Below are 20,221 nucleotides of genomic sequence, written 5' to 3'. Positions count from 1 at the left end.
AGATAAGTTTGTGGTTCCCTGACATGACTTGAGCCCCATTTCTTCTTGTTCCACCTCTGAGATGAGATGTCAGAGGAGCTGGAGTTGACTCATGGAAGCTGGAGAAGCAGGGCAGTTGGAAGAATTTCTAAAGATTGGCCAGGAAAAGAAAGAGTCACGTGGGCCCGGATGATGTGAGAGTTGAGTTGTGTTGAGTAGCTCTGGTGTGTGGGAGGTTGGGACCTTCACATCTGTAGTTATGATTCAGTGAAGCATCCAAACTATAGAGCACTTGTTCAAGCCTAACCCCTTTCTAGGATTGCCCATTACCCGGGAGGAAAAAATGTCATTCTTTCCACCAAAAGATAAAAACAAAATAGTGAACTAAAGTTCTAAATGATAGCACTATTAACATAATATCTTTTGTCTAGAATGAACTATAAAACACAGATATAGACAACAGAGAAACCCCTGTAAATGTATAATGGATATCCATATTTTTTTTGTTTTACAGTTTTCCAGTCTATAATGTAATCCTTCATAAAAATGATATTTTAACGAAAAGTTTGGCAAAAGAAACAATTGGTAGTTAATGGAAGGATGGGATTACAGTACTGTGCTTTTGCTGTGAACAGTGAAATAGAAAATGAAAAACATTCAGGGCATTATATGAAGCCCAGCAGTCACGCTCCATATGGTTTGAAGAGTTGAGCAACGCTTGATAAAGATTTTACAACTTCATTTGCTTAACATTTGTATGATTGCTTTGATCTAGCCCTCCCAGCCCATTCCTGGACTGAAAAACATGAGGCATTTAAAACAAAGAAATCTGTTTTTATTAATGGAGCATTTTATATTGATTTTAATCTTGTGTGTTGTTGGTGTTTTAATATGCAGTTTTGTTACCATCAAGCCTTTTCAAAGATTACCTTGTGGTTATGGCAGTGGATTGGAACTAGTGAGATCTGATTGCCAACTCTGCCACAGACGTCCTACATAATCTTAGGCAAGTAATTTAATCTCTTTGTGACTCTATTCCCCACCTGTAAAATGGAGATATTAGCACTTCCCTATCTCACAGGGGCATTTTGAGCATAGATACAATAAAGATTGTGTCATGCTCAGATATGATAGTGATGAGAGCTAAGTAAAGACCTAAGGTGGATAGATGGGGACCATATACATAGATAGATAGGAAAGTACGGTAGAATACTCCTGGAACAATGTGGAGTATAAATAAAATGTATTCTCAGTCCAATAATACTATATGTTAGTAACTGTTTTGTGTTAAAAAAAAGCATAACACATATGTAACACAGTCTTCAAAGCACTTTACAAACATTAAGTAATGTTTATGGCACCCTTGTGAGGTGAGTGTTGTTGTTGCCATGTCAGAGACAAGGTAACGGAGGCTCAAAGCAGTAAAGTGAATTTCCTGAGGAAACAGATGTCACTGCTGGGTTTGGAACACAGAATTTCCTGGCTCCCAAACCTGTGCTCAGACCATTAGATCATGCCCTTCTTTTTAGTTTTAATCAACCCTTTCAAATACACACACACACACATGCATAAAACCCTCATTAAACAATGCAATAATGATCATCAGACTGATTGTTCTGCAATAATCATGTCTCATCGATACTCCTCTAACTAAACCATACTGCGTAGTTGTTTCCCTACAGAAAAAGAAGTTCATATTCTCCCTCAAATACATGTGTATAGTTTGCATACATTGTCACCATATAACCACTGGATTGTGGAGGAAAGAAGGAGTGTGGTCTAGTGGTTGGGACAGGTGAGTAGGAGTCAACACTTGTGGAGTCTGTTCTTGGCTCTGCCACTGAATTTTTTGTGACCTTGGGCAACTCATTTAGCTCTCTGTTTGTAAATTTATTATTTTATTAATAATATTTGCAGCAGTTCCCAGAGGACACAACCTGGGATTGGGGACCCAATATGCGAGGTGATGTGCACCCATATAATGAAAACATGGGCTCTCTCCCAAAGATATTACAATCTAAATAAGGACATGTTAGTGATCTATTATAATATTAAAGGTAGTGAATATTAAAGTTGAAGTCTGTAGGGAATTTGAGACCAGCAGACAGTGGTTTAGGTAAGTGACAAGCAGCAAAGCTGAGACCTAGCTCTAAACTTTTCCAAAGTTTGAGTGTTTGGATCACTGATTTTGGTTCATGTTCACCTGTAAGTAGTAATTGTTCTTTTTATTATAGGAATTAACACACTTTCTAATACAAAAACTCCTGAAACATCACTTTTCATTCCATTTGGAATACTCCATAGCAGAAAAGCATTCTTTTCACCCCTTTTCTGCTATTTGTGGGAGCAAGCCCGCACATGCGGAACTCACATTTGTCGGTATTGCAAATGGCATGTTCCATATTAGGTGGATAGAGTATCATTGGAGGTATGTTTTGTCTCATAGACTCAGTACACTGGAGAACACTCAGCTGGTTAATATTTCATTTGGATTCTTTTTCTTTTTTCCAATCATCTAGGTAAACTCATATACATCCAGTCTGGTTTTAGGAGGTGATTGCCTTGCTGTGGATTAAGGATTCATTTCTGAGTCACTACTTAGGCACTTCAGAGGAATAGATTTCAGACCTGAAAGAATGCATTGTAAACAGAATAATGTGCTTTCAAAATTAGCTCACGTACCAAATTGTGTATTTACTTAATACTCCTTAATGGCTTTTGAAGAAGCCATTAGGGTTTATTGCGTAAATGGTACATATACCAAAATATGTATTTAACCTAGATAGGGCAATTTCCCCTTGCTGATCATAGAATCATAGAACCATAGAATATCAGGGTTGGAAGGGACCTCAGGAGGTCATCTAGTCCAACCCCCTGCTCAAAAGCAGGACCAATCCCAAATTAAATCATCCCAGCCAGGGCTTTGTCAAGCCTGACCTTAAAAACTTCTAAGGAAGGAGATTCCACCACCTCCCTAGGCAACGCATTCCAGTGTTTCACCACCCTCCTAGTGAAAAAGTTTTTCCTAATATCCAACCTAAACCTCCCCCACTGCAACGTGAGACCATTACTCCTTGTCCTGTCCTCTTCTACCACTGAGAATAGTCTAGAACCATCCTCTCTGATTTCACCTCCTTCTTTACAAAGTTTTATCTTTGTCACCTTTTAAAAGTCTATGTTTCTGAAAGATTATCCCACCCCAAAATAAAATTGTTTTGGATGGTGTGAGGCCTCATTAGTTCTCATAAAGTGTGGTCAGCTATAATTAGTAAATGGGCTAAACTTGTTTTCAGTTAGCCCAACAGATGTGACTTTTCAGATCTGGGTCTGGGTAGGAGATGAATTTTCCCTTTATATTCCTTAAAATATCAGTGCTTTTGCAACAGAACTAAGCCACAGATAAGTGAGTTCAATCCCCGCTCAGGGAGCTGGAATTGGCTTCCTAATTCTCAGGGTTAGACCTGGCCAGGATGTAGCTTTAATTTCTGCCACTGGCTTAGGGTCCTCAATGGAGCCTACACTGTGAAGGATTGGCATAGCAGAATATTGCCATGCCTGATCCTCCCTAGCCCTTAGATGGTGAAGGGGGTTCAGAGGCACAAGACCAATCTGCGTTGCTGATATATCATCAGGGCGTTCCTCTATGCCAAGAGAATTCTCCACTGGCCATTTGTGGTGTTGTTATGGCTCCTTTGTGCCAACTCAGTAGTGCCTCAACCTGGCTAGACAACCTGGCCCTGTAACTCTGTGACATTAGGTGAAGAACGGAACATCTCTGATTCAGTTTTTTCATCTTTTTTTTTTTAAGGTAATAATACTTTACAGGGCTATTTTCTGAAGATTAATTAATTAATATTAGTGAAGTGCTTTGAAGATGAAAAAGCACTGAAAAGTACTAAGTTTGAGAGGTGTGAAAGCAAGGTGGGCAGACAGGAAAAATACATACAGGCAAAAAGCTATTTATTGTAACTGTTTCACTGATGTCTCAGGTAGCTGGTACATGAGGTAAAGCAAACCTCTGGTATTTCCCCATGTTTAGAGGGAGTCGACAATGCAGAAATATCTGTATTCAATTACTTGATTGAAAATACCAAAAGTTACAACCAATGTTATTGACGATGAATTATTCCACTAGCTTTAACTACATTCAAGAGTTTTGAAGCATTGACAATCCAGAAGGCTATCCACCCCCAAACATAAGGTCCAGTGAGACCTAGCACCTTTAGTACATAGTAGTAGTAGTTGAAACTAAGAGGGAAGCATTCTCTAGATTTGGTGGGAAAAGGATGGTGATGAGCCTGAAGAGGTGGCCAATGTGTGAAGAAGAAAAAATGTCTAAGTCAAACAGAACTTAGGCATATGCTTAAGGGCAGCCCTGAATAAGGATAGACTTAAGCACGTGCTTTTGTGTTTTCCTGAACTGTATGTGAAATCCTATATGAAAGCAGTTAGGTTTGCAGCACTGGGATCTTGGAATACTTCTTTAACTAATACCACTTAACTAATAGTAAGTGGTCATAAGTACATTCCATGTTACAGCTTTCCTCCACACAAAATGGCTTTAACAATATCCTTGTTTATGTGACTTTAGACAGACAAATTCAGTAAAAGTAATCTTTGGGGTATACTTGATGTTCCCTTGACTTTATATGTATTATTTAATATAGGGACTATTTTACCTAATTACTTGAATATGTGCAGAGAAATATAAAAATATTCAAGTGTGCAACTGTATGCTAGAATTCTGGCACCAAAAATGCAATCTGTTTTCTTCTTCTTTTTTTAATTGTTTTTAAATTGACTTTTTGTTGACCACAAGAAAAACTGGTTTGAAAATAGAGCACAATAACACACAGTCTACAGCTGTGTCAAAACCTGTTGGGTCAGTTCGAATCTTAAGGGTGTACTATCTGGTAATGCTGATTTGATGGTTATTAAACCCAAATTGAAATGAACGAGGTTGGGATTTTTTAAAACGAATACTCTTTTCACCAAAAAATCAAAGCCAAATGGCTCATGAAAAGGGATTGGGTTTGACAAATTTTTTTGACTAAAAATAAAATAAAATAAAAATAAATTGTTTCAAAATTGTCAATACATCCTGTTTTAATATTTTCAAACTGAAAAGTTTTGATTTTTTTGGTTCAAAATGACTTCCAAAAATGTCTGTTTTGTTTCTTTGTTGGGTCACAAAAATTTGAGATTTTGACTTTTCATCCTGATTTGGGATGGGAAAAAAAATTTAAATCTCAAAAATTCTTGCAGGACAGGAAATTTGCCACCCAGCCTTATTTTGTATATATGCCCCATTATAAAGGGTTCATAAACCACGATTTGAGGACTTCAATAGCTCAGACATAGGTGAGAGGTTTTTCGCAGGAGTGGGTGGGTGAAATTCTGTGGCCTGCATTGTGCAGGAGGTCAGACTAGATGATCATAATGGTCCCTTCTGACCATAGTATCTATGAATCTATATCAACACCTCCATACTTGCCCCTTATATCTTCCTCTCCTCCCTCTTCTAACCTGTTCTGTCTCCCTCAGGCTTCTCCCTTCCCATATCTTTTTACTTAGCTAATCCACCCTAACTACTCCCACACCCACCAAAATAAAAATGGAACTTTTGCAGCCATCACAGTGTTTACTCTGCATGTATGTCTCATTTCCTTTAGATTTTAAACTCTTTAGGACAAGGACTGTCTACTACTTTGTGTTTGTACAGTGCCTAGCACAACATGGTATTGATTTTGGTTAGTCTCTAGGCACAACCTAAAAAATTTGAAGGAACTAACACTGATTTTTTTTTAGGTATTGAGAGATTATGTATCCTTTGTGTGCTCTACCAAGTATGTCAAGGACAAATATTTGTATGTGCATTCATATTTTTGGCCTCAATGTATGGTTTAGCTTTTTATGCCTACACAGCTGAGTTAAGTGCCCCCAGGTTTCATACCCTTTTTGCTTGGGTTGCTAGTTGTTAGCTACAGGTGCTATTATTTGTTTTTACTGCAAAGCTAGGGTTGGACTTTGGCCAAAATCAAAAGCATTTTCTTCAGGGATTGACTGGCCATTAGAAGATCAACCAATCATTTCAAAGAGGAAGTGGGGTTTAGGCTTCTTTTATGATGCATATAATCCTTATTGACAGCAGAATGGGCGGGATCTATTCGTTACTACAGCTGGGTGACTCCTGTAAAAAACAAATCAGATTATTCATTTGAAACTTTAGACAAATTCCTTATGACTGAATTCACACCTCTTTTGTGATCTCTTTCCATAAATATTCTAGTGAACGAACTTGTTGCCAGCCTGGTATGTGTGTGAAATATTTAAGAGAACACTGGACACTAGTTGCAGAAAATAATGTTTGTGAACAATTTGTGAAAAAGTGGTGAAATGCCTCAACAAAGTGATTTTGTTACAAACGATTTGCCCAGCTGTAGTTGCAAGAAACATCTGAACAACATGGCAAAAGCTCAATTTCCTTCCAAACTTCCAGTGACAAACTTTTTGAGAGCAGCTGGTACCAACATGTATGCTTTTGAAAGTCTAGTTATCTAAAATAAGTATTTATATAAACAGTGTATTGCCCTTTTTACTGTATCTATCCACTTTCACATACAAAGCATAAATCCCTCCCCATTCACTGTAAATTCTTCTGTCCCAAAGGTGATTATATCATCATTTAAGAAACTGACAACTAATATGAAACAAACAGGTTATTTGCTTGAATTCAGCAAGACATGTCTGCATAACCCAGTGTTAACATGTATCCACCATAAATCAGCTTGGGAAATGCTGGATTTGCCACAGCTTTAGCTCTTCCTGGCTGCTCCCAAGATTTTGGATGACTAATGAGGACGTGTCTGACCAGGGCCAATCAGAGGGTCAGTCCAGGAGTGCCATTTGGCCTCGGCCTCAAGCTCAAAGAGGGCCTCAAATGTAGACACTTGTGAATTTTTTGGCATTGGATAAGTTTCGCAACTTGTTTTTATGCACATTCCTATCGGACCAAAATGTGACACACTGTCTCAGCTTAGAGCTGCATATTTAAGCAAATAAGAGATGTGACTTGGTAAAGGACATCATTTTTTTTCTTAACTGATATAGATTTTGTTATATTAAAGAGTTAAAAATGTTCATAAATATTAATAAAAACATATTGGTTCTGATGGCACAAGATTAAACCATGTGTCGTCATTTTTTGTTTTTATTATGGCTAGGGGCCTCAAAAGCTGGAAGTGGCCTGGGCCTCTCTGGACCTCTAAGAGGGCCTGTGTCTGACCTGTCCTCACTCCAACTCTACCTCTCAGCCTCCATTCATCTCCACTGGTGGATGCTTCTCTTCTCCTGCAGGGCCAACAAGCCCTGCATTGCTCTTGAGGCTGAGCATTCTTTCCTCAAATAGCATCTTTCCGTAAGGGATGTTGCCTCACCGAACAATGTTATTTCAGCCACAGGCATTTGTTCGTACGTGCCTGCTGTCGAGAGAGAGAAATGTGTTTCCTTATGCTGTGTTTGTATCACGTGCTTCCCACTTCCCATGCCTATTCCCTGTTAACCGTACACATCCTGCCTGCCTGGTCTGTGCCTGATGGTTGGTGGTGGTGGTCTGTGATATACACAAGGTCAGACTACATGATTTGGTGGCCCCTTCTGGCCTTTAACTCTGACATCTCCAACACAACAATTAGCACAGAAATTAGCATGGACTTCTGTGATTTAGGATTTAAGGGTGTATTCAAGCAGGGAGGGAATTAGAAGGGATAGGCAATAAATGTTGTCATGTCACTTGGCATGAAATATCTGCCTTTGCTATTGTTTCTCTTTAAAATAAGAGTTACAATTCCACGTAAAAATATTACCATAACAAAAGGACTGGAATCTTCTTTGTGAAAACATTAAGCATCTGATTTGACAGTGCATCCCTGCTCAGCAAAGCACTTAGGGTCAGATTTACAAAGGTTTTAACTGCTTAAAGATGCAAATAGGAGCCTAGTTGGATTTTAAAGAGTGCCTAGGTGCCTAACTCCCATTAAACTCAATGAATCAAATGGGAGTTAGGTGCCTAGGCATTTTTGAAAATCCCACTTGCCACCTACCTACCTCTTTAGGCCTAAATGCCTTTAAAGATCTGGCCTTTAAGCATGTGCTTAAATCCTGAGCTTAAGCATTTTGCTGAATAGGGATAGACAGAAGCATGTGCTTAAGGACCTTACTGATTTGGGGCATTAATCATCTTTATAGCCGGCAAAATCATAGCAGTGGAAGAAATATTTTCCCATTAGAATGAACTGGATTATTTCCTTCATTTGTGTGCAATAAGTAATATTTTCAATAGTACATTCCCAATTGTATTTAATGTGTTAGAATGTTTTCTGTGATATTAGAAATCATTTTCCATAAGATTTCATATTGCTCAGGAGAGGTCTTTGGAGATTTTTGAATAGATATGCTCTCTGTTTTTGGATTTATATTAATAATAAGTTGTAAGGAAAGATGTAATGGACCAAAAACACACACACACGCACATTTCCCACTGACTTCATCTAACGAGAGAATTTTGGTGAGTGTGTATACTCAGTAATTCTGTCTTAGGGGAATTATTTCTTTCCATATCTGATTTTAATTTGTTTGCACAAACTAAATGCAGATCTCCATATACTGTAGCATTCCCTTTTCTTTTTCTTTCTTATTTCTTTTACAATCTGCCAGTATTAACAGGTTTTAAAAACAGACAAAATAATTGCATGACTCATTATGAACATCCAGTTATATACTTAATAATATATGATGATTTTCTATATATATATAGAAATATATGATAATGGTGATTTTCTTGTTGCTCCTGATGATGATAATAAATAGCTTACCTATATGTACACCACTTTTCATCCTGAAGTATCCCAAAGTATTTTATAAACTATAGCCCTGTTCCTGCAAAGATTTAAGCATGTATGTAATTTAATGTGCAGGTGGCTTCATTGACTTCAGCCTTGAGTTTCTACAAGATAAGACTCAGTGGATCTGATTCTGCAGAGACACATACATGTACCCTTATTCATGGGCAGATTCCCATTAGAGTGAGGCCAGATCTATACTACAAACTTATATCGGTAGAACCACGTCGCTCAGGAGTGTGAAAAACTCCTGAGCAATGTAGTTATACCAACCTAATCCCTGGTGTAGACAACACTATGTTGACGGGAGAAGCTCTTTTAAGGTCTTGACTGAGTTAAGTCCACTCTGTAAACCACATGGAACTCAGTGTATCTAATTTGGAAGAATGAAAGCCTGAGGTAAGCCTGTCCGTGTTCAAGCTGTGGTTCCAAGCAGTCCAGATATTTCAGCGATTATGCTTAGACAGATAGGCAATCCTCTCTTGCTTTCAACATGTCTAATTTTACAAAGACTGAAAGAGAAATTGGGAGAGGTGTTATCTTTAGGGGATACATTTATGGCTATTTTACTTACTTCATGCCATTCCATGCCATCTTTTCCAATACCTGAAAGGGGAATCACACAGAAACTTAAGGTCCTGACCCTTGGCCCATATTCTCAGCTGCTGTAAACCAGTGTAGCTACATTGAAGCCCATGGAGCTTTGCCTGTTTATAGCAGTTGAGGATGTGGCCTTTGAGTCCTATCTCAGCAAATGGCTCATGTCTAGACTCAAGACACATTGTTATTTATTATTTGTGTTACATAGTGCCGAGAGGCTCTATCTGAGATACAGACCTCATTGTGATTAGTGCTGTATGGACACACAAAAAGATTCAGTCCCTCCTGAAGAGCTTACAATCGGAATATGCAAGTCAAAGACTCAGAGAAGGGAAATGTTATCCCCATTCAACAAATAGTAAACTGAGAGACAAAGAGATTAAGTGACTTGCCAAACTCCCTCATAGCCAGGACTTGAATCCAGGTCACTTGAGTCTCAATCTCATGTCCTAAGTACAAAACCTCCAGTTTTCACTCTTACAGCGATCATCAACTCAAGAGGAGACACTCTTGTATTTTCTTGTAAAAGCAGAGAAAAAATGTGTTTGCTTGTTTTATTTAATTTTTATATTCTTTATACAGAAAAAGATGGCGTTTGAGCCAAGGCCGTGTTATTTTACTATTTATTAATTAGTAGCATCCCCAGGTGTGCGAGATTCATCACAGAAAGAAAACACACAGAGTCATATCTTTCATTTCTTTGAATCAGGAGCATTTTTCTTATCTCTTTTTTTCCTGGTCCATATATATTCTACACAACAAAAAAATGGGATTTGGAATTTCAGCAGCAACAACAACAAAACATGCATTCCACTGAATATGTACATACTGTCTGACATGTTTCATGACTGTGAGAGAGACATTGATAGGTATTATCTTTGATAGAGGAATTTATGGCCATTTTCCTATCTGTAGTATGTTTACATTTTGAATTTGTGTTGAGCATTTGTTAAGCTCACTTGTTTCTTGTCTTAAATTAGATCATAAACTCTTTAAGGCAGGACAGTATCTTCTTATATATTACTTGCTTGTTTAGAAGCTAGCATAATGAGGGTCAGATCTTGATTGGGAATAATAATAATAATAATAATGATTAATAAATTTATTAATAGGAAGTATCCATGAGTCTGGAGACTTCTGGGTGGCTGCCTTGTCCACACCACAACCGGACACTCTTGTCAAGTGGGGAACAGCAGCCTATGAGTTCAAGTACCACAAGATGTCCTGCCCAAAGAGGTCCTGATTGACAGAACCTACCACGTTCCCTGATTGGCCCAAGCACACTATTTAAGGCCCAGATAAAACACCCTGGAGGTTGTTTGTGCAACTAGGTGCATCTCCAGCCTGCTGTTCAGACAGACCTTGTTCATAGAATCATAGAACTGGAAGGGACCTCGAGAGGTCATCTAGTCCAGTCCCCTGCACTCATGGCAGGGCTAAGTATTATCTAGATCATCCCTGACAGGTGTTTGTCCAACCTGCTCTTAAAAATCCCCAAATGATGGAGATTCTACAACCTCCCTAGGCAATTTATTCCAGTGCTTAACCCCTCCCAGTTTGGTATCATCCACAAACTTTATAAGTGTACTCTCTATGCCATTACCTAAATCATTGATGAAGATATTGAACAGAACCAAACCCAGAACCGATCCCTGCAGGACTCCACTCATTATGCCCTTCCAGCATGACTGTGAACCACTGATAACTACTCTCTGGGAATGATTTTACAACCAGTTATGCACCCACCTTATAGCAGCTCCATCTAGGTTGTATTTCCCTAGTTTGTTTATGAGACAGTCATGAGAGACAGTATCAAAAGCCTTACTAAAGTCAAGATATACCACATCTACTGCTTCCCCTCTATCCACAAGGCTTGTTACCCTGTCAAAGAAAGCTATCAAGTTGGTTTGACACAATTTGTTCTTGACCAATCCATGCTGACTGTTACTTATCACCTCATTATCTTCCAGGTGTTTGCAAATTGATTTCTTAATTATTTGGTCCATTATTTTTCCAGAAGGTAAGATAACTGGTCTGTAATTCCCCGGGTTGTCCTTATTTCCCTTTTTATAGATGGGCACTAGATTGCCCTTTTCCAGTCATCTGGAATGTCTCCTGTCTTGTTGTGTACTCCTGATACATGGCCTTCCTCCTGGTTCCTGACTCCAGCCCAGTTCCTGACACCTAGCCTCACTTTTGCTTCCTGATTTCCTGCTCTGCTCATCTCATTTTGCCTCTGGACTACTAACCCTAGTCTGGCTGACTCATTTGGTTCCAACCCAGTGCGGTTCATCAAACTTGACTCTGACCAGATCCTATGAAGCTAGTGTGGACTGCTGCTTTAGGCCTTGACCCTTTAGACTGAACTCAGACCATGTGCCCTCCAACCCAGGCACCATCCTTGACTGGGATCCTGACAATAATAATTGGAAATACCAGTGGAAAGTACTTTAAATAAGATAAAGTAAGATCATTCAAAGTACAGAGACTCCAGGAAGCCTGTAACTTTTGTGTTAATAGAACCTATATCAAGATGGGGAGTTTATAAGAAACTTTCTGGAAAAAAAATCTATATTTTAGTGAAGAAATAGTACTTTCAAATCCTTTAACCCCCTTCCAATTAAGAGAAAGGGGAAGAGTTGGATTCCTTTAATTTATGGCAGTCTCTGGCAAAATTATTGTAATAATGAGAGGCTTTTCTTCTCATTCTCCTGGCACTACTTGCCATAAAACAGTTACCCTTCCAATATTCTTCCAATATTCTTGCAAACAAACAAGGACACACAGCTTGTAAATGAGAGAGATGAAAGCATATTAAAGGAGTGAGGCAGACCTTATGTCATCCCACACCTAGGCACAACGGGATGCATTAAGGAAGCAGTTAAGGAGGCATTCCATCAAACCAAGGTGTCAGAGGACATATGGTCTATTTCATCAATAACTCAGTGAGTTTCCATACATTTCTACTGTTCTATATTTCTTCTAGCTTTATGTTCAATTATTCCTTATATAATTTATTATTAGAATTTTTCCACGAAAACCCATATAAATCCACATGTATGCAATTCATTAAAAAAAAAAAGAAGATGAAATTATAACCTTGTTTTCTATCAAAAGTGAAATCCAAAGATTTCAGACAAAACAAAAATATTGTTAAGGTCCTCAGGATTTTAAGTTTGGGCCCAAATCACTAAAAATATGTGTAAGAGAGGTTTGCAAAAGGTTTTCCCTAAATGATCAGACCTTATATGCACACGATGTTTGGAGAGGTTAGGGAGGCAAAAATTGGCCACCCCAACTTGGGTGAAGGGCTGCAATAGGGATTGATGTAAATATGTTTCCTATGGGTCCAACACTGGTCCACTTCCATCTCCACCTTCCTCACTATGTGGGCCCATAAGAGACACACAAGTAGTATGGAGGCACTTCTTTTTCTTTGCTTGACAGGCTTCCCTACCACCCACCATGGAGCCTCACAGCATGTCTACATTGGTGTGCAGGGATATGTGCAGAATAGCTACACTAGGTGAGCTTAATGTAAGATTCTCTGTAGATTCATGTAAGTCTCCAAGGCCATCAGTGTGGCATTACATTCATTATTTATATGTATGGGTGTGTGCGTGTGTGTATATAAATAAAATCAGGAAGAGCTGATTTACAATATTCTAACCTATACAGAGATTAATGGATCTTATGATTCATATGATAAGCTAGGATTTTATTTTGTACACTACTTCCTCTGAACAATGGATATAGTCCTACAACTTTCAGTGATTGCTGTCATGGAAAAATTATATATAATGGTATATTTCACTTCAATATCATTTATATAACACTAAAAAACCCCAAGATGTCCTAATGTGAGGGGTGGGGGAAGAACTAAACTTTTAAGACAATCATTGTAATAAGGCCATTATCTTCGCTTCAGGGAAAAGCATAAACAAACAAACCAACCCACCATATCAACCAGCCAAAAACTCAAGTAAGGAGGAAAAAAAACTCTTTATTTTCAGCCACGACATAGTACTGATTTTCACTGGGAAAGATAAATTGATAGGTCTATAGGAGACCCAAGTTATAAGGGCAAAGTGACTATTCAACCCATTTTTATTTGGACAGTGGAACTTCTTTTAGGACATCTGAAATGTCCTGGTTTTCATTTTATCAATCAAAAAATTATTTCACTTTATAGCTCCAGAATGTTAGTTCACGGAATACTGTTATTCCTCGTAGAATTTGTCCTTTATTTACCAGGAACAAACAGTCCAGAGGAATGAACGTTTTGTATGATGAATGGTGTTTGGAATGAAAAAAAATGCCACATGAGTGTACCCACTATCAAATATGTTCTTTAGCTCAAACTGAATGCTAATGGGATGTTTGGTGTTTTATGATAAATAAATTCAGAAGATTAAGTTATTGGTAAAAATCCTCCCCTCTGAGAAATAGACCAATATCACTATTTAAGCAGAAACTGTCAGTAATGACACCTATATACATTTTAAGTATAATTTTATCTTGTGTACAGCTTATTTTTACACTAAAAATGTCACCCAAAAAGTGTCAGAGATTTTGAAAATATGATCACTTTCTGTTTGTTACTAACTTCCATAGTGCTTGGATGTGGCACAGATATTCTCAATTTGAAATGCTCAAAATCTGAGCCTATGCCCATTTTGCTGTGAATTTGAGACTAATCCAGTTTTCACAAAATATTTGCACTATGAAACAGGACCATTTTTGTGTCAACTTGTGAATTGTCATCTTTTTGCAGTGAAAGAACTGTTTTGGTGAAATTTCAGGAAAGCACACTATTTTATGGTCACAAACATGGCTAAAATGAAATCTCAGGAAGTATCACAAACTATTTTGTAACATTTTTGTCCACAATTTTGCTATGCCCAAATATTGTTTAACTCCCACATACAATTACACAAGTGGAAGTCAAAGTATTCAATCCAGCTCCAGTGACTTGTGATTTTCCAGCCTCTGTTAGAACTTGTTTGTTTTACAGGTTCTTTAAATTTGATTTTTAATTTAGATATTAGTCTGTTTCCCATGTTTTTTCTCTTGTGCTCTGGCTCATTAACCCGGCCAGTTGACCTGCATCATTCTAGTGTTGACAAAGATAGGCAGTATGAACCTTAAACTGTCATAAACACCTATAAAATGTGACCTTACTTGAATGCAGTGATGAGGGTTTGACAGCATTACACCAGTCATCTGATAAGCTCAGGTCAAAAGTCACTCAATTGCTTGCCTTTTGTCTGGGTGTCAAAGAGCCAAAAGCTTTTCATGATTTTAATAAGCAAATTAACCAAACACTTATACTACACTGCATGTATTAACTCCTTGATAGCTGGGGTTTCTATGGAGCCATCTTTCCAAAGGTCAGATGACACAGATACTATGTCAGTTTGAGGTCAGTAATTTTTTATTTGACATATTAGGGTTCCTTTTATTCAGTTTGTTTTACTTTCCAGAGGTATATTAATATCTGCCAACTAAGCCGGATGGAGCAAAAAAAAAAAAAGCACTGGACACACGCTCCAAGATTGTCGATGGGTGTGCATGAGGCTGGAATGTCAACAACAGGACTGTAGGATTAGAAAGACTATATCAAAAGCAGAAGGAGCCCAGAAAATGTCTCCAGAGTTTCACTGTCATAGGCAATTTGCTTCATAAATGTAACAAATTTATTTGGCAACATTTTAATGATACTTATCACTTATGTATAATAGTGTTGCTTACACCTTCAAAGCCTTGTGTGAACATTAATCAATTAATCCTCATTTTGTTCCATGCAGTAGTTTAATACGTTCCATTTATTATTCCCTTTTTACATAAGAAGAAGCAAAGACAAAAAGAGGTTGTGACCTAGCCAAGACTATGCTGTGTGAGTCAGTGGCCAAGCCAGGATTAGAACCCTGGAACCCTGACTCCTAATTTTCTACTTCTCTGGATCAGGCTGCCATCTCTTATATTACCTATCCAGGGGCAGATGCTCAGCTGGTATAAACTGGTCTAGCTCCACTGTCAACAGACCTACAGCTATTTACATCATCTTAGGATCTTACCTCTACATTGATTTACATGTAGGGTCTTGCCATGAACTCCTTTCCTCTCCACTCTTCCTTGCTCCCCTTTTTGGCATTCTCTTTTTTGAGGGGGAGTGAGAGTGAGCAGTCCCAGTGCTCCCCAGAGAACAGGGAATACAGGGAGTGTTATTGTGGGATGTCCTTATATAGCCACATAATGGGAGAGACATCTTTAGCTCTGTCTGTACAACCAGGCAATGGGCTCATGCAATTTTGTCCACTGTCTTAATTTAAACCATTATTTTGTGTTTGCTACTTAGAAGTTCTATACAACTTTTCATCCACAGATTTCAAAGTACTGTACAAAAGTGAGTAAGCATCATTATTCTCCTTTTACAGATGGGGAAACAGAAGAAAAGAGAGGCCAAAGGCCTAAACCAAAGCCTCCCAATCCGAGAGAGACACCTATGGACTTCAATGTAAGACTCTTATTGACTTTGGCTTTGGGCTTGATCCAAATTTCCACTAAAGAGACTAGAAAGAGAACTCACATCTTCCATCTCTCAATCCAACTCACCAACTTTAATACAGTTATTTCAGTATAGTAGTCACAGTTGATATGCCTACCAAACCAAAATATGTGCTTTAGTCAGGCCATGTATATCAGGAGATGACCAGGCCCTTGTCATTTTATGTACTATTTTGAGTTGAGTTTAGTTTTATTTTAGATTTTATTTTTGTTTGGTGGTAAAATGAGTCTTAAATCCATTTTGCTGTTTCGAGACAGAAAAGTGCATAATAAAATGGTAGCCCAAGATGCACTTCAGTCGAGTTGGTTGTGAAAGATGCCCCACAGCATGGTGTCTTTCCATGGGGAAAGGTTCATTGTTGGAAATCTTCAGAGCCATGTAAATGAATGCCCCTCCTAGGCCCACAAGCAGGATTCATCACACATCCAGAGAACAGTACAGCTAAGAAGAACATAAGGTCTGTGGAGCCATGTGGGAAAACCCATCCTGCCATATAAATTATAAACCCTAGGCATTTTTTAGTAATTCATGTAATCCTCTCTTTATAGAGGATTCTACTTCTGGGATTCATTGCTGGCTTTCAAACCAGTAACCACAAGCAGTCCCTCTTCTAGACGTAAAGTAGCAGTCATCCACAACCATAAACATACAACCACAGTCACCCCACATACTCAAACAGACAGCCATAAAAACCTCATATAGTTCTAAACCTCTGCCCGAAGTAATCTCTTCCTACATCATGTCATAAAATACCTAACCTCATCTGTAAGTTCTCTGCGACAGGGATTCTTGGCAGGATTTTCAAATGTATCGACAGCCCCTGAAATCAGGCCTCAAGTTCATACTCTCTGTATAAGGTTTCATTGGCTATCTATGGTACCATGTACAAATATTACATAATCCTCCTAGTAAACAGATATATAAACAATATCAAAGACTCAAGAAATATATCCACAAAATGGGTCCCCCCACAGCATTGTTTGGGCTCCTTTTCATGCTAAAATGAAATTTAAAAAAAATCAGAGAGAACTGCCTTATTAACAAAAGCTATTAAAGTAATCGAAACACCACATTAAGCTTTGCTTGCACAGCACTAGACACAATCAGAAACATACATTAGTCATTTATATACAAGATAATTTACTGTATTTTAAGGTCATGTGACATGCTGAGCTCCCACTTCTCCTTCTGAGCTGTTGTCCTTTTTGAGGTTTGGTGGCTGAAAAACACACCACCATTTTAACAGATAAAGGATTACTATTAACAACTGGTCGATGAAAACAGCAACAGATATAAACTCACCCACCTGCTCTGGAAGCAGATACAGAGTTTTGATTGTATATTACCGTCACAGAATTATTGTGTGGCACATCCATAGGCAGTTAAGCGCCACCTAAAGGGTATGGCTCCTCCCAGATGGCAAGAACCCCTGATTCAAGAAGTAACCTGAGTTTCCTGTGCTTCCTGCTTTGGGGGAAGAAGTAGTACCAGCTTCCTGGGCGGAGCTGTCCCTGTGCCCCCTTCAGTAATAAAATACATGCTCTGTTTACTGAGCTCACGCCAGCATCCATCCAGCTTTCCAGGGACTTTGCCTGTTTGTGATACTCCACCACTAAGGAGACCACAAGGTCACGCAACATTACGCTAAGGCCCTGCAGTTTATTACTTAATTTTAGTGAAAGGACGTATGGCTGCTGGCTTTCCCCATTTCTGTTTTAAATGTGGAGTAGACTTGAGCTCTGGAGCCGGAAGGCAGAGTTGATGGTGCTTTGAGATTAGGGCAACTTTGTTTCTTGCCCCTCCTCTCTCTCCTGGCTGTATTTATGGTTTACCATAATGTAATATAATCTGAGTTGATAACTGCATGGTAGGAACGGGTTAAACAAGGATAACTGTGAACTACATAAATGTAGATGCCAAAATAAATTTCATAATCCAGGGATGAAGGAGAGATGGAGAATGAGGTGGAAGAATGTCCCCAGCTCTTTATCTTTCTCTCTGTAGAGGAATAAAGCATAATGTAAATCCTAGTATGTGGGAATTTACTCTCATCCTTTTGCATGGCCATGTACATCCACCGTAAAGTATCTTGGGCATTCCTGATATTAATCATGACCAGCAAAATCTCTGTTATAGGGCCCTACAAGGTTATGCATGTCTGATGTCAAGAAAGGCAGTTTCTATAACCTAGCCAAGCAGATGATATTGAGACATTCTTAAATCAGATTCAGAATGGAGCCATTAGTGTTCACTAGATTCATAAATTAGTTGTTTATTTCTGGTTAGTTTAACGGAACAAGCAGTTGATAGACACATATATAAATGTATAGTATATGATGATTCAGTATGCCTACACATACAGTCTATAGGCCTGTATTCACACAAACGTGCACAGGTGTGATCACAGGGACATTTGTATTGTGTGGGGCTCCACTCCTTCTTAGAATGAAAACATCCAAGAATCTTAAAGAAGATTTCTGTAAGTGGAACAAAGGCAAATAAGAATTCATGTCTGACCTTATCTGACACAAATACAGCTATTAAAAAGGGATTAACAACCTGCACACACAACAAAGGTTATAGCCAGTCATTAAGGGACTATGGCTTTCTATACAATTAGGACACATTACAAGTCAGCCCAGGGTTATGCTTGAGTGGGAGAGATGCCGGGTAAAAGAAAAACTTACAAATTTACATGGAGAAACTCTGACAACTCACTAAAGAGGAGTATGAGGCTGTGACTTAAAACATCCTGGGAAGTGTTCCACTGATGCCAAGAGATGAAAACTACAAGCGAGCCATAAAGTGAAACAACACATAAGAATTCCAAATACATATGCTCCATTTGTTCGATGAGAAACAGCAGACCCACCTACAAGACAGTTCTTAATGATATTTTCATTGTGCTCTGCTAATGTTAATGCTCCTACTTTTTATATGTATCTGTAGCTCTTCAAAAATAAATCCACCAGAGGGTTTGTTTAGTTTGCAAAATAACAGATTAAACTAAAGTAAAAAGATATACCAATGACAGCTTTAAACTGGATGAATATTTCTCTCTCCCCATGCCGACCTGTAACAAGTAATAAAAAGTTGTAATAACTTTTTCATACCATATGTGTTATATGTCTGTCCCCATGGGATCTTTTCCATCCAATGAGCTTGTTGGATGGCTGGCCATTGTTGTAAATTGGTAAAAATGAAAGAATTAACTGATTTCTGACTTCGCTGAAGTTCTGCAAAAAATTAAGGAAGTGCTTCCAGAAATGGGTTTTGTTTTTATGGATTAAATTTGCTTTCTGTTTGTGCGAAGCACATAGGTATGTTATATATGTAAAACAGCTAACCAGGATGCATCTCTTAACAACTAGTACAGTGGGCAGCTGTCATTCCTCTGTACCACAAACTGACGGGTAAAATTATTGTCTGCACCAGTCATTTGGTACAACAGAAAAAAAGTTATTGTAATATTATGTTCTGGTTGCCTTCTCCACCCCAACTTTGATGTGAGACAATGTGTTGCAATTTAAAAAAAAGAGTAAGTTGTTTATTAGTTCATAACATGCTAGATTTTTTTATTGGTTAATTAATATTTCACTTTAAATGTGAAAAAGATGGCTTTTTAATATTTTAACTGTTTTCACTTCTACTACATTGTTTCTTTGTATATTTGATAATTACCTACAATGATTTCCATTAAAGCTGTCAGTAAGAAACTAAGAATACTTTGTATGTCTTTAGTGTCTTTCCTCATTATCTATCGATCTATCTAGTTACTTATATAGATCTCAGCACTGTAGCCTCTGACACCTCAGAACATCTTTGCAAACATAATTAAAGAAATCCCACAACACCTTTGAGAGGTAGGTAAGCACTGTGATACCCCTTTTAGAAGTGGAGAAACTAAGGGTAGGTCTACGTTGTGGCTGGCCCATGTCAGCTGACTTGGGCTCATGGGGTTTAGGTTTGGGGTTATAAAATTTCAGTGTAGATGTTCGGTCTTGGGCTGGAGCCCTGGCTCCGGGGGCTGACCTGTGTCAGCTGACTTGGGCTTGTGGGGCTTGGGTTGAGGGGCTATAAAATTGCAATGTAGAGCCCTAATGTCTACACTGAAATTTTATAGCCCTGCAGCCCAAACCTCGTGGGCCTAAGTCAGCTGACTCTGGCCAGCGAG

At 38.4% G+C, this 20,221-nt stretch overlaps 1 long non-coding RNA gene across 8 annotated transcripts in view; it reads left to right on the top strand.

Moving 5' to 3' along the window:
• The window catches only part of LOC140895064 (uncharacterized), a 131,925-nt gene extending 112,197 nt beyond the window's left edge, over positions 1–19,728 (top strand). For 3 of the 8 annotated variants that reach the window (XR_012154071.2, XR_012154074.2, XR_012154069.2), the window contains one exon: positions 15,917–19,728. This is a non-coding gene — a long non-coding RNA (uncharacterized LOC140895064). Of the gene's footprint in view, positions 1–876; positions 986–7,202; positions 7,949–15,916 lie in introns of those variants that run through there. The other 5 variants (XR_012154080.2, XR_012154077.2, XR_012154076.2 and 2 more) reach the window with 4 other exon arrangements.
• Positions 19,729–20,221: the final 493 nt, after the last annotated feature.

The sequence above is a fragment of the Lepidochelys kempii genome, chromosome 10 (genome assembly GCF_965140285.1).
Source record: "Lepidochelys kempii isolate rLepKem1 chromosome 10, rLepKem1.hap1, whole genome shotgun sequence".
NCBI lineage: Eukaryota > Metazoa > Chordata > Testudines > Cheloniidae > Lepidochelys > Lepidochelys kempii.
The sequence above is the reverse complement of the archived record's forward strand: the minus strand, read 5'-3'. Positions and strand labels throughout refer to the sequence as shown.